Source organism: Falco peregrinus, chromosome 2 (genome assembly GCF_023634155.1).
Source record: "Falco peregrinus isolate bFalPer1 chromosome 2, bFalPer1.pri, whole genome shotgun sequence".
In the NCBI taxonomy this organism is placed as follows: Eukaryota; Metazoa; Chordata; class Aves; order Falconiformes; family Falconidae; genus Falco; species Falco peregrinus.
The window spans coordinates 7246683-7262201 of record NC_073722.1 but is presented as its reverse complement, the minus strand read 5'-3'; positions in this window follow the sequence as shown (position 1 = coordinate 7262201).

Below are 15519 nucleotides of genomic sequence, written 5' to 3'. Positions count from 1 at the left end.
GATTTATATTCATAGAGATTTTTCCATCAAAACTATTGGCTTTAGGCTAGGCTGTGTGTGTTTAGAGTTGTGTGGGATTGTCTAGACTGGACTTGATGACCCAAGTCGTAGGAGAGGTTGAGGTCTTCAGTGTGGAATTTTTTTAAATGTACCTCTAGGCTGATGTTACTGGCATGTCTGTTCTTTCTCGTGATTAATTTCTGTCCTTTGCTGTGTTTATATTTGCATCGCTACTGACTCATTGGGGTTTTTTTGTTCAACAGACTATTTTTCAGTGTGTTGGGTGGAGGAGGTATTGGGATTACTGAATGCGATGTTTGCTGGGGATTACCTCCCAAGATATGAATGGACTGCCAAAAATGTAGGTACTTCAGGAACATAGTCATCGTTAGTATGTCTCTTTTTCCAAACAGAGGATCTGGTCCTGACCTTCTAGTGTAAACAGCCAGAAAAACTGTAGTTTTTTACTTTGGAAAAAGCTCTGTCCTGCAAACATTTATCCTCAATAATAAACTATCCCAGAGACGAAATAGCAGCATAAACACATAAGGTAAATTGACATCAGGCTTCTGAAATCCCCACCAGCAAAATATTTTAATACAAGTCAATGTCTCATTCTTAACTTAATAGTTTTCTTCTCTTTAGCAATTGTGGCTTAAGAGACTGCTAGCGTAGCTGGTTACGGAGACAGGAAGGAATTTTATAAATACTTATACTAGAAATCTCAGTAAAATGGCTTTTTCCTGAAGAGGGGGATGTTCACTATTTTATTTATAAAGTTAAACTGGTACAAATTGAGAATAACTCTATTAATCTCAGAGTGTTTGACAGAAGAGAGGTGGTTAATTGGTTGTTTACTGATATGCAAATGTGATACCTATAAGGCTTGAATATTTCAAACTAATTATATTGCCTTGTCTGATCCAAAGGCCTGAGAATTGCTACAGAGGGAGGATAATGTGTTAGGAAGGCTTTCTAAACAGAGAAAATAAACCAATTGAACAAACCCGATCTTTATAGGAACTGTCCAAACACATCAAAATCAAACAAAAAACCCCAGTCTCCTGAGAATTCTGTTAGGCGTCTTGTACTTCACCAGTGGGATTTCTAGGACCTGCAGTAATATGGGGAGAAGAACGTGAGCATGCGTTGCTTTGCCTTGGGCGGACCTACTTAATTTAACTCTGTCTCAATCTACTCCCAGGTTCAGACATCCTGCCAGACGGGTGCCCTGACATCTTGCTTTTCTTGCCCAGGTTCTGTGTAGCTGGAGTTGAGAGCTCCCAGTCTTTTCTGACATGAAAAAATACTACTGCAGATTTTTAAAGTATGAAAAATGTGGGTGGTGGGAAAAACATGGACAGATATTTCAGAGCATAGATATTCTTTCTGATGTTAAAAGAATCCTACTCATAAACATTTGCTCCAGAAGGAGTAACTTATCTTTATCAACTTTTCCATGGGAAAAGAGGGAGAGCTGAATTTACTCGGAATAAGGTCTAAATTTAGAAGATGTCTGATACTTGAATGTGGTCTGGGTAGATCCTAATGGGGGGAAAAAATGTGGCTGGCTATTTGGTTGAGGTATTTGTCAGGTTTGAACAAAGGAAAAGAATAATAACAAAATTTCCCGTGGCCCTGCTTCAAGCGTGATTCTTTGATCTGGGCTCCTTCTTCATTTGTGCCTCCACTGACTTTGGTCTTATAAGTTGTGTCTTTGCTCTAAAGTGACTTTGTTAGGTCTGGTAATTATTTAATTTTGGGTTTTTTTGGGGGGTGTGTGTTTCATTGATTTTTTGCTTATGAAAAGGTGCTAGTACTTATGCTGCCCTTTCTAAGTAGGTTTGCAAAGCCAATCCAGGAACAGTAAGCTGAAGCAGCTCAGTTATGAAAAGTGAATTTTGTCAATGGATGCTATTTGTCATTTGCCTTTTTGAACTCCGCCCCCCCCCCCCTTATAAGTAACCATTAAACAAAATTACAATATATTCACTCTGCAAAATTATGCACTGTTTTGTTCATGTAACCATTAAATGAGTAGGCTCCTTTGCACTTGCTTGACATTAAAAATATATGTCAGCTTTTAGAAATTCAGGGCAAAAATAGTTAAACGGAAGACAGGAGGGCTGAAACTCTTGAAGGGGTATAAATTAGTCCTCTGGAGCCCAGCGCAAATGCAAGACTTTAAAAGGACTTGGCAGTGCTGGGGGACAGCGAGTTGCCTCTGGGCTGGCAGCCAGCCCCGGTGGCCCAGGAGGCCGGTGGCGCCCTGGGGGGCGTGAGGAGGAGCGTGGCCAGCAGGCGCAGGGAGGGGATCCTGCCCCTCGGCTCTGCCCTGGGGAGGCCGCCCCGGGAGTGCTGTGCCCAGCGCTGGGCTCCCCAGTTCCAGAGACAGGGAGCTGCTGGGGAGGGCCCGGCGGGGGCTGCGCAGGGGGTGAGGGGCCTGGGCACCTCCCGGGGGAGGGCAGGCTGGGACACCCGCGGCTGCTCAGCCTGGGGAAGGGAGGGCTGAGAGGGCTCTGATCGATGGCTGCAGACATCTTCAGGGCCAGCGGCAGGAGGACGGGGCCAGGCTCTTTCAGTGGTGCTCAGTGACAGAACAAGGGGCAACGGGCACACACTGAGGCACAGGCAGTTCCATCTGAACGTGAGGAAGAACTTCTTCACCGTGAGGGTGGCAGAGCACTGGGGCAGGCTGCCCAGAGAGGCTGTGGGGTCTCCTTCTCTGGAGACATCCAAGACCCACCTGGATGTGACTCTGTGCAACCTGCTGTAGGAGACCCTGCTTTAGCAGGGGTTGGACTAGATGGTCTCCATAGGTCCCTTCCAACCCTGACCATTCTGTGATTCTGTGAAAATTATGATTCTTGAGTATGTATGTGATTTAGTGCTTAGGAATATGTGTTTTCAGGTATCCTCAACTTGCTGTACCAAAAGCTCTGGATAAATCTATTTAGTAAGTAGCAAGAGTTGAGATGAATGCAATGAAGTACACTACTGTTAACTCCTGGTACAAGTCTTTATTGAAATAGTCCCTTGGTATGTTAGAGCTGTTGAAAGTTCATTTACTTGTATTTGGTCACACTTGGTGTGTATTTTACCATACATTTCCAGTACGTTTTAGCTAGGAGGGCAGAGTTCTGTCTGAGTTTTTCAAGTGTAGGAAATTAGTGGTTCAGAGGCCTTTCTGTCACTGAGGTGTCTGAGAAGAAAACAGTAAAGTCTTAAAATGTGGTTTAGTATACAGCTTGCTGTGAAAGTCACTGTCTTCTAATGTGACTGAAGGTTTCGCATGTTTTGGGGATTTACATGACTGTCCAAGCAATCGGGGAGTGAGGGTGTTGTAGCACTAGAGGAAACTGGGCTCGTGGTTTAATTCCTACTTCTGCTCTGTATGTTGTTGGTTTAAATTTATTAAAGTAAATTCTTCAAAGGAGCAGCATGCTTTGAAATCTTAGGTAGTTTTGCATCTAATTCCTTCTTAAAAATCTTAACCTCTATGCCCTTGGTGCCCTAGTTTTTTCACCTGTAAAGGGAGACATCACAAGGATGCTTATGGTAGAGATGACTCCAGTATGAAGAGATGCTGTGTATTGGGTTTTCGTGGCAAAGTTTTGGTAGTGGGGAGTGGAGTGAGTACAGGAGTGTCTTTTATGAGAAGATGCCAGAAGCTTCCCCCGTGTTCAATGGAGCCAAGGCCAGCTGGCTCTGAGATAGACCCACTGATGGCCAACACTGAGCTAGCTGGTGATAGTGGTAGCACTGCTGGGGTAGCATATTAAGAAGGTGGGGAAAAAAACAACATCTGTGCCAGCAGAGAGAGGGGTGAGACTATGTGAGAGCAGCAGCCCCCCAGGTGGGTGCAGGAGGGGCTCCAGGTGTTGCAGCAGAGATTCCCCAGCAGCCCCTGGCGGGGCAGGTTGTGCCTCTCAGCCCCGGGGGGCAGCAGGGGGCAGATCCCCCCGGCAGCCCCTGGTGCAGCCCCCGGCGGGGCAGGCTGTGCCCCTCAGCCCCGGGGAACTGTCTCCCGTGGGGGGGCCGCAGGCTGGGGCAGGGCAGGGGTGAGGGGGCAGGAGCGGCAGAGGCCGCGTGTGCGGGACTGGCCCCCCATCCCTGTCCCCTGCGCTGTGCGGGGGAGGCGGGAGGGACATCGGCAGCGAAGCTGAGCCCAGGAAGAAGGGAGGGTAGGGAAAGGTGTTTTTTCTGATCTGAAAGGTCGTAATTTCAACTAATTTCCCCAAGTGGAGTCTGTTCTGCCCGTGCGGTAACTGGTGGGCGCTCTCCCTGCCCTTACCCCGACCCACAATCATTCTGCTCTGTGTCACCCCCCCCGCCCAGCTGAGAAGGGCACTGGTGGGGTGGCTTCGGTGGGCACCTGGTGTCCAGCCAGGGTCAAACCACCAGACACCAAAATAATAGTTGTACTGCTTGCCTCTGAGAAATACTGCCAGAAAGCTAGCTTTCACTAGGATACATGTGGAAAAGAGCCAGAGAGGAAAATGTTGCTAAGTGAGTGTAATGATATATATATATACACACACACACTAGGTTTTGGCATGAACTTGGCCAGGGAGGAAACAACTGAAGTCAGGAGGTGATATCAAGAAGTAAGGCATTGTACTGTGACTAAGGGAGATGGTGGTTCAAACCCCCTTGACCCTCTGCCCACCTCCCTGTTGCCACAGCTGTGCAAAGAGGGTATTTCAAGTCATCAAGGAGACGAACAGCAAAATATTGGCTTCGTGCAGAAGGGAGATAGACCCGAGCGGTTATTTTGCTGGCTTCACAGCTGTTTAAGCTACAAAGCAATGATGGGATTGGGCTGTTTTAAATAAGGTTGAAAGCTGTTCAGCAGCTGATAGTCTGAGGGTAGGGCTGAGGGTACAATCTCCCAGCAGAGGCATATGATGTCAGGCTCTGCTTAGTGAGCAGCTAAGTCTTCTCTAGAGGGCTTAGGCACTGGTTTCTGAATTTTGGAACGAAACAGATCTCATTTGCTATCTCAGTCAGGGCCCTTAAAATAGGTGTAACAAAGTTTTACATTTGGTTAGGGGCAAGGAGCTAGCACGCCAAAAGTAGTCTGAGTCTAGAATGATAGAAAAGGGTTGTTGCTATTTCTTACCTATCCTGTCTTGGGAAAGACAGGATGTTATTAAAGATCAGAGGGAACCAGATCAGGCAAAAAGCCCTAACAATTGCTATTAATATGCTGCGCAGGAGTACCCTATTCTATGTGAATTGGTTTGCCATTGAAACGGGATCTGAGAATAGCTGTGGGAAGTCATCCTGGAAAGCACCATTGGAAAGCTCCACAACCGAGAAAGTTGTCTCTTAGGAAAGAAGAGAGATTGGGGGGTGGGGGGAGTGGGAAGGAAAGTCAATGAACTACAAAGGATCAGTCAGCCTTTAATGGTTTGGAATGCGGAAGAAAATAAATAGCTCCTATGTGGTGCTCTCATCTAAACCCTGATATTTCTTTTTTGTTGTTGTTTTTGCTGTTGTTGCTGGAGAGTGGATCAGTGATAATTTAAAGACTGTTTTCCAGTAATGGGGTTACATAATTTAAAATGCATTTCTGAATTCTGTAGATTTAATGGTTTCTAGGAATTGGGGCTGTTAAGACTGTTCTGATGCTGAGATGGAGAGCGCTCAATTTAAATTATACTTGTTAAATGTGCAGTGTCTGAGTGAGGAAATTTCTGAAAATCTATATGTGGCTACCACTACTTTCTGAGAAGGCTATTAGATTTTTTTAGTATTTGTAAATTGTTGCGGTGTGTTGTGTTTGTGGGTTTTTGTTTTTAATCCTGATCTTCTGAGAGCACTTCTTCAGTCTTGGACATCTCCTTACCTTGCAGACATGACTCCTTGGAAATGATACTGTATGAAATCAGATGAGTACCTGTCAGTCATGCTGGGTCAAAGATTCAGATTCATGGGTAAATTCATGCTATCTGCTTGGAAAGGCTTTCAGAATGTTAGCTGGAGACTTTCCCTTACCCAAAGCACATGCATTTACAGATAAAACAAATGTATTATAGGGGTGCACCCAGCTTGTGGTGGTGTTTTGTATATGGAAGACCTAGAGGTAAAGGGAGCTGACAGATAATGTTCCACTGTGGGTAATCACTGATATTTTTTATTTTTAATTTTCCCTGTGGCCTTCTTGCAGTAGCTTTCGTTAGCTACATGCATAAGGAATTTACTATCAATGGAGATGGATTTAATTGTGCATATATTTATTTTATTTAGGACATTGCTCTTTTTTTTTATTGCAACTTGAGAGTATACTATTATTGAGAAATAACTTTAGGGCTTTATTTACAGAATTTCTATGGTGCTGTACGTCACCACCTATCAGACAGAGGCACAGTAACATATAACTGGCAAATGCTGCATATGTGTGTCCTCTTCTGTAGCTGCTCTCTTGCTGTTTATAGGGGCTTTAGATGTAGTGCCTATTGCCTGTGCACTGAAACCTTCACACTGGAAGAATCTCGGGCCTGATTGATCTGAGATTTCTCTGATGTTGAGTTTTTTCCACTTTTAGGAGATTATGGCACTTGAAATAGGAACTCATCTGTCTCTTATGAATAAAACAAAGGAGTAGGGAAGAGGGTTTCCAGTTGTGGAGATGGCTTTGTCATGATTCCCTTCCTTCAGCATGTCTTTAGCTTGCCATCCTCTCTTTTCTGAGCAAGGCATGTAGGATTGAGAAGTCGTTGCTACTTTTTCCATATTAGTTTTGCATCAAGATATCATCTCTGGTTTTATGTGAGTTGTGAGAATGATGAAACATCAACTTTTTTCTTGCATGTTCCACTTCAAAACTCTGTAATAAAAGTATTTCCAGGATTGCGTTTTCATTTAACTTGCTGACATTAATAAATCTGAAGATACAGGTTGGTTTTTTTGGGAAAGCTGCCTTTCTTTTACGTTTTGTTAAGATTTGCTTTTGTTTTACCTAAAATTGCTTATTTCAATGATCTCTGCATTTAAAGGAAAATATGCAGCCACAGTTTACTTGTGTTTGGATGGCCAAATGATAGAACAGGGACCTCTGTAAACAGAGAAGGCTAAATTCTTCCAGAACCACAGAGAATCTCCAGTGAAGTCAAAGTATTCACCTTTTTGTGAGTTTGACTTGTCAAGTTGATCTGTGTTGTTGTGTGCTTCTGGTATCTGAACTAAAGAACAACTCCCATTTGGTTCTAGCAGACTGATCTTAATTGCAGACTGAGTCCCCTGACTGACAACTGACAGTGTAAGTTTATTACATTTGTACCGATTGCAGTTCCATCAAGTCTGAAGCAATCATCATGGATGAAAATATGGTAACTGTTACCGCTGGGAATTAGAGGGGAAAATCAGAGAGGAGCATTTGGCTGGCTTTTGATGTTTTCCATGGTATTTTCCAGCTGAAACTTCTTTGAAAATGACCTGTACAGTAAATACAGGATATTGGCATGAAACTGTTCTAGGTACTTCACAGAAGAAAACTAGATTGCATGCCAGCTCAGCTGTTTTTTTGGTACTTCATTTTCTCTGCTATTTGGCCTTGCACCATAGCTTCTCCATCCCACACTGTGCACGTTCCTGCCCTACAGGTAGGAAGGAAGGCTGTGCTACTTCCTTCTCCCATAAAAGCATTCCCTCCGCCTCCCTGCCAAGTGCTGCACAGAGCTTTAGAAAATGCTGACTTTTTCTCTCATCTTGAATTCAAGTAATGTGAAATCCAGACTGTTCACTCTTGATTTTTACCTATATATGAGTTATGTATAACGCACATGGAGAAAAACAGTAATACAATATCTGACACTGAGTTGCTTTTTCATGTCTGTTCCATAATGGCAGTGTAACAAATGACCTAGGAGAGCTTAAGAAATCCTATTTTTTTTTTCCTCATGAGGAGTTTGTATATATAATTGTGGAAACCACTGGAGCATCATTTCTAATACAGTTCTCATCCAGCCACAGAGAAGTTGTTAGAGGTAAGATGCTGCAGTACAAGTTCCCATGCATACTTTTGATAATAACACCACTAGATCTGGAAGGATTACCTGTTGGCCACTGGATCCCTCCACCAGGCAATTCAGTTCCCTGCTGGAACTATTACCTGCCTGGCTATGCCTGCCTGCTGTTCTGGTGGTGCTCCCATAGCTGTAGCATCTAGATTCGTGATTCTTGGAAACTCACCTCTCCCCTTTACTTACAGTTTAAGTAGTTTCCAGGCGTCTTGGCTGAAGCACCAAACGTGGTGAAAAGAAAAATATGAGCCTTTACATATAAGCCACCTCTACTTCTTACAAGCTTGGAAATGGGCTGCTTGAACCAGTTTAGTTTTCTCCTTAACTTTGCTGTCAGGGCTTTACCTTTGTATGGATGACTGGATGCCACTAAGCTGACGTAATGTGAAGCTGTGGTGAAGCTTTTTATACAAGTGTCTGTTAGCTACTGTTGTTGGGAGCAATAAAGAATGTCTTTGCTGCCAGTGAGATGCAAGTCCAAGCTCATTCCTAGATGAAGACTCAGTTTCCATCCTTGTTTGTGTGTTTGCAGCTTTGGGTTGAGGCTGCGTGTTTTGAAGAAGCTGAAATGGATCTATTCTCTTGATCATCATCACCCACCAGCAATGGATGAATCATTACAATACAGTGTACCAACAGATAGCCTAAGTTTGCCTTTTTCTAAGCACAGTTTAGATGCTTTAAGCCAGAGCTACAGCCAGGCTTTTGGTTGCCAATGTGGGTAGGAAGCTTGAAGTCACAAGTGGCGTGCCTGAGGCTGTTTTTCAGCAGACTACAGGGACATAGCTATTAAGTTCTTCTGTGTGTGGAACAGAGCTTTGAATATGACGTGAGGTCCCTCCCACAGTGTAGCCTGCTGGCCTCATGGTCTGCTGTTTTGGTCCGCCAAGAATGGTTTTAACCGTGCTTTTCCTTAACAAGACAGCTCACCTTTGGAGGAACAAGGAGAGAGACCCTTCTAGGGTGGGAGTCTGTGTGCATAAGGAGTGCTAGAGAATCAAGCCATTGGGGTGGAGACATCCCTTCAGCTATGTTCAGATCATGGACTGTGCTGCCAGCCCTCATTCATCTGTTACTGCAGAACATGCCCTAAGGGATGGGAAAGGACATGTTATATCCCATGCTCATCAGCTCTGGAGAGAAAAGGAAAAGGGTGTTGGAATTTTTCCTGTCTTAGCGGCACCTGTATGTGGGCTGGATTGTGCTTGGATGGAAGGGTGCTTCTGCAGAACCTGCAACTCAGCACTGCCTGAGCTGTGCAGGTGCAGAGGTGGGAAGGACAAAGAAGGGGATGCTATACATTTCCCAAATGGCTTTTTGAAGCACTGGGAGGCAGCATGTCAAACCTCTGGGCTGTTGAGTCTAAAAGATAATCTCTGAGTAGTGCCTGGATACTGAACTGGAACAATGAGATAACAGAAAATGAAATGGATCATGGAAAATGTAACTGGAAAATACTGGTTAGGTCATCTAATTCATCAGCCTTTCAAAGCAGGATTGTTCTCAAATGTGTTTTCTGGTGCCTTGTCCAGTTTTATTTTAAAGAAGCCCATTAAAATGTTTAAACTGAATGTTGTACTTTAGTTTGGACTGAATGTATGCTGCATGATCTCTGTGACACTGCTGCACAATTTAGATTTCTTGCCATGCTATTAATAAATCTAGACAAAGACCAGATGCAAGCAAGCTGTAGCTGAACTCAAGAATCTGTGAAAGCTGGGCTAACCTCTTTAACAGTACAACATATGGCTGTTACATTAACACAGCCACTTTTTTTTTTTTTTTTTTTTTTTTGCTAAAGCTAAGCAGCTTATTGGAAGCATGAGGAAAAAAATCCTAAGAACAGAAATAAAGCGTGACCTTTGATATGAAGTCTTCCCCTTTGATAGTTTCACCATTTAGTATAAATCGATAGGAATATACATCCAACCTACTGTTACAATTTTATAGTCTACCCTTTTGTTTCTATTGGTGTCTCCTTTTTCATTCTTTTCTACATTTAACTCATAGAAGAATTTTTGGGAAAGCATGTATAAACCTTATGTGGCTATATATTTGAAGTGTTAACAAGTGCAAGGTCTTTACAAATGACTACCATCTGATTAAAGAAATGTTATGGCACAGGGTAATTATTTGTGTTTTTTTGGAAGAAGCTGTTTGAGAAACTAGTGGTGGTCTGTAACCTTTTGTGTTTCAGATTGGAAAACTGATCCAACTGTGGGTTTCTTAGTGGAAACTGGTAATGTGTTGTAATGATAGCAAGGCAAGCAATGGATTTTTCTTTATGGCAATACAGAAGAATGCAATTAATGACTTTCATTTGCATGAATGAACAAACATAATGCAAACATATGTGAAATGGTGTTAACCCTTTCTGAGAGGCTCCATTGCTTTACCTGGATAATACTCAATTACTAGCAGTATCTGATGCTTTTTAATTGTATTCTTCCTCCACAAAAGTGCTTGTGACAAATCTCTGGAGAGAAGTTGAAGAGTATTTTTCTACTTTTTTCAAACTTCTCTGATATGAGTGTTTGTTTTCAGCACACATAGAGGTCTGTGTTCCATAGCTAGCTTCATTTCCCTGGCTTTGCTGCAGCTTTGCCAGTGGAAAGCAGTCAGAAGCCACCTTAATCAGGTAACTAAAGATTTTTCCCTGCTGTGAGTGCAGAGAACCCCCAAGGAGAATAGTAAGTTGTGGGTAATGCTAAAAGCCTCTGGTGGGTCCAGGTGTAGTTGAAGCTGGGCCAAAACAAGGCAGGGTCAGCTCATTGCCATGCCACAGCCCAATGTGGAGTTTTTCTCAATTTCTGTTGGTCCAACAGTGTAGAAGGGGGAAAACGCAATGCTGTGACAGGGCCTGAAGATGTTGCCAGTGAAGTTTGGGATTTCTTTTTTCCTCATCACAACTGTGTCCCGATGATGCTATATTCAGGGATGGCTCAGTTCGTAAACTTCAACCATCTTTCTTTAAAAACAAAAATAAGAGATTGGCATCGATTTAAAACAAAAACCGTAATTGTGGCTGTTGGCTTCTTTTTGAGACACGCTTGGGACAGAATAAGGTTTCCAGTTAATCAGCGTAGTTCTGTGTAGCTTTGATGCAAAATTGCATGCATCTCGTTAGTTTTGACTGAATTACGTTGACTACTTGATTTTTTTTAAAAGTTCTTGGTTGAAAGCCTCTTGAAATCCTTCTTAGTTATATGGTGGGATATTTATATCGTTCTTATTTGGAGGTTGAAAAATTTAAGAATTTATTTTCTGGTTGATTTATAAAATAGTAATTCCCATGACATAATTTTTTCTCAAACATGCAGTGCTAGACAGTGCTTTCAGCATCCATGAGGCCCGAATTTGTGGTTTTGTGATATGAGAAGGATACAACAATAATGTATTTCAGACTTTAACATAACATTGGAATATTTCCCTGGAAACTAAACTATTGAAGTGGTTAAGGTATTTTCGTTTCAAGTAGATATTTCTAAAGGAAAATAGAATAATATTGTGCCTTTGTTTTATATTTCCATTTTACATGATTTTAATGTTTTTATTTCTGTATATGTAACGCATACTACTAGTAAACAATAGTTTATCTCGAGTAGATATGAAATTGAAAGTAACTGCTAGTTGGCAAATGAATTTTAAAATTGTATGTAGAAAATGTATAAGGAATTTTATTTTTAAAGGTAAATTGTGTCATTTTAGTATTGAACATGAGAAAGAAACCAAGCTACAAAACCAACTGAATTGTTCAAAGGTGGTTACCCAGAAAGAAGAGTTCTAGCATGTGAAAGTGTGACTTTTTCCTCTTCCTATTCATTCTCTGGCAGTCAGGGCACTGTCATGAGGAAAGCAACTTTGTCATGTTTCAGCTGTTTAGGTCATTGTGTAGTGAATCTCATCCCATATTTATTATGCCATGTGATTGCTAAAATCCGTATCAGATTCTTTTGTTTTGTCTAGAAGATTTCTACTCGTCTCCCATTTTTAAGTGGTGATACTTAAGCAAAGCCCCTACTCTTTTCCCGCTGGGATCCAAGCAACTTGTCCATTTATTTCTCTTCCTTCCCGAAGTAATTTCGAATTCCTCATGTCCCTCAAGATTATGACTATTTCTTTATCCACAGCAGTGGCTGAAAATCATTTAGGCTTCTGTTTTACTTCTACATTGCCCTGTGTGTGTGGTTGTTTCTGTTTGGGTGTGGTTGGTTTTGTTTGTTGTTTTGTTTTCCTGTAGCTACTTTACTCTATCGACCTCCTTAATCTATTAGTGTGAGTAAAGAAGAATGATCAATGAGTTGGGTTAGGTTTTTTGTTGGTTTTTTGAAACATAGTATTTAGAGGGTTTCATATGGCTTTTGACTTCAGCTCTTACTCCAGCTGTTCCCTTAGTGATGAGTCCCCTGACATATAAAATAAAATTTCTTGTTATCTTCATATGTGCACAGCCTACTGCATGAATTTATTTCTCTTGCCCCAAATACTCTGCAAAGTGAAACAATCTCTGTATAGAAGGAGACTACGTTCCAGTTTAGCCTGTGCCTGGCTGTTGGCAGTATTATATAAAGGGTGTGGGAGTGGGTTCAGTTGGCTTAGCAATGTGGCTATGAATGCTCCTTGACTCTTCTGGTGTATAAAGGATGATGCTACTGACATCTTTTATGTTAAGAAACAACCTTTCCTTCCAGGAGAAAAGTTCAAACAAATAAAGAACCATGTGTGGCTTTGTAAGTAAAGGCCTTAAGATAGAGTTCAAAGTTGTGAATCTTGAGCAGTGAGAGGCAACCTGCTCATTCAGGTTCCCGAAGGGCTGGGGAAGAATGGGATGTTGTCTGAGCTGGTGGCCACGTGATTACAGCTTAGAAGTTGTGATACTGAGCTCTGTACCAATTACAACCTTTGATAGATTGAGGTAAATTTTTATTTAGGTAGATCTGTAAATCTGTCGCTCTGATTTTTTTTGTTTTTTTTTGTTTAGCCCCCAGTTAGGCAAAGGTCTTGCGTACGTGCTTCAGCTGACTGCTTTATAAATGGATCTTAAATAGTAGCATCTCTGTAGCAAGGAATTTCTCAGCTTCCTGCAAAATGTGCTTGGTAAGTCATTTACTGCAGCTTATTTTTAAGGAGTTTGTGTTAGATAAATTGCTTTCTAGGCTCTCAGAGCCATCTCTCCAATTAATCTTGTCTATGGTATTTGAAAGAAATGTATGCATTTATTTGGGCTTCCTATGCATTGTTTAATGAGTTAATACATTGTTTTAAGTGGAATGAACATGGTATAAAACTGCAATGACATTATTTGGCATGTCAACAATTAAGAAGTGATAGGTGAAAACTATTAAACTCAATTACTGTGGTCATTAAGAAAATCCAGGCTTGGAATTGGCTGTTAGTATGTTGTATGCTACCATAGCAAGAGAAGAGACAACAAGCTCTGTTACAGGAGGATAAAGTATAATGTTAATCAGAAGATTTAGCTCAACAGTGTAGTTTTGTACTACTGGTTCACAAGCCACTCAACAAAGGCCTTCTCTGCACAGAGGAATTACAGACAACACAAGAGCAGTGACAACATCTGCGATGTTATAATCTGGCTTGCTAACGGGTAGGTAACTACCTTCTGGCCCATGTGCCCAGTCTGTCACCTGCAAGGTAATTCAGAGGCACACATCTGATGCTTTATTTTTCCCCTTTCAACTAGATTGAAAAAGAGGGTGGGGGGTAGAGCATAGCCCTGAAACACCTGGGAATCCAACATCTGATCAAAACTCTTCTGCGAGCACATAAAATTAGTTTTTCTTGGCTGCAAGTGCGGGAAGTTAGAGCACGTAAAAAGGTATTTTTTAAGTCTTTTCCATTCCCTCCCGATGTCATCTTTAAATCTGGTAATTCATCCTTAACCAGTGAGGCAACACTATTCACAAGAGGAATTTATTTGGAGAAGTCTTCTTCTGGCACTTCCTTCCTGCCGCTGCTTCCCCATGCTGAGTGCACTGCTTGCGCTCCTGGAGCCTGTGGACAGCTGATGGCTGGGATGTGGCAGGTGTAGACATGAGGGCCACACCAGGAACGCCTGGCTCCTGGAAATCCCTGGCTTCCTGGGTGCCTTTTTATTAATGGGAGCCCAATTGGATAAGCGTATCAGAGCTCCACAGAAAGGAAAAGAAAATGTTATGTTCTGTGTGGTGGTGGCTTGTGTGAAGTACAAATGAGAAATTAATTACTACCTAGATGCCTGGGGGGAAAAAGCGTTAACAGTGGAAAGCATTTTTCACAGGAGGTATAGAAGAAAAATATGTTTTATGTTCTAATGGTTTTGGTGTCATCCTTTGTAGTTATATAACTTACACTGTGTGCAGTTCTGGTAGTTGTAGCACTGTCTTTCACTTATGAGAATTTACCGAATTGGAATTTAATTCAGACCTACTAACATGGTTACCCTATGCTAAATATGAAAGTTTATTGCAAGCACATTTCTTTAGATTTAGTCATGGGATACTGGGTACAAGTAAATATATTAGCTACATTTGTTGGTTATAATTACATGGTATTTAAACAACACAGAAGTAATGTAACTGGATAGATATCTTTTAAGACTTAATTAAAGGGTTTTCTGTGTACACCAATTACCAAAGTGTAAGTACCAGGGGTTTAATATAACGAGATGTCTGGAACTTGCACAGTTAAATCAAGGGAAGAGCTGCTTGTGTGTAAGTGTATGCAGCAACAGAGATTTATGATTGTTGTCTGCATTCATATAACCCTTATGAAACCCCATCAATTACTGGAATTCATCTTTATCATAAGGAGAGCTCCCCACCATTCTTTTATCCACAAACACTCTCTTCTCTTTAACCTTGCATTTTGAAACGGGGGATTTAATCTCCCTTTCGTCGCCACCCTGCCCATCGCTTTGCTCTTCCAAATCTGCAAACCATGCCTTCTGCTCCAGTGACATAACTCTTGGTACCTTGCCAAGTGTTTAGCTTAAGCTGGACTGTTGAGATGATGACGTGAGATTTTCTGAGTAGCTATGATATTCATCCAGGGAGTCTACAGTCTGTCCCAGGATGATGTACTTCAGTTAGGACTGGCTACCTGACATCATGATACGTTGCAATGCCTCAAGTAGGAGTTTTCAAGAGAGATCTTGGACTTCTTGGATGGTGAAGGAGCAACTGGAGAATAGGTCTGTGGCAGCAACAACATCTTTGCCAGAAGACTCAAAAAAAAAAAAAAAAAAAAAAGTGGCTGGCTGGTATAAGTGGCACTGAGGTTTTAAGTTTGTTTTTCATCTAGATATTATACTTTTATGGATTGCTGGTTAGCACGTTTTGAATGCAGAACAGCTCTTAGTTTTATGAACTGGTAGGACATAAGGACAGCAGGCATATATTAGTGTTGAATTATAGATTCTGTTTTTCTGTCTTATGCTATGCACTTCCAGTTAGTTAGAAAAACACATTTTTATTTAATTTCCTGTAAAATT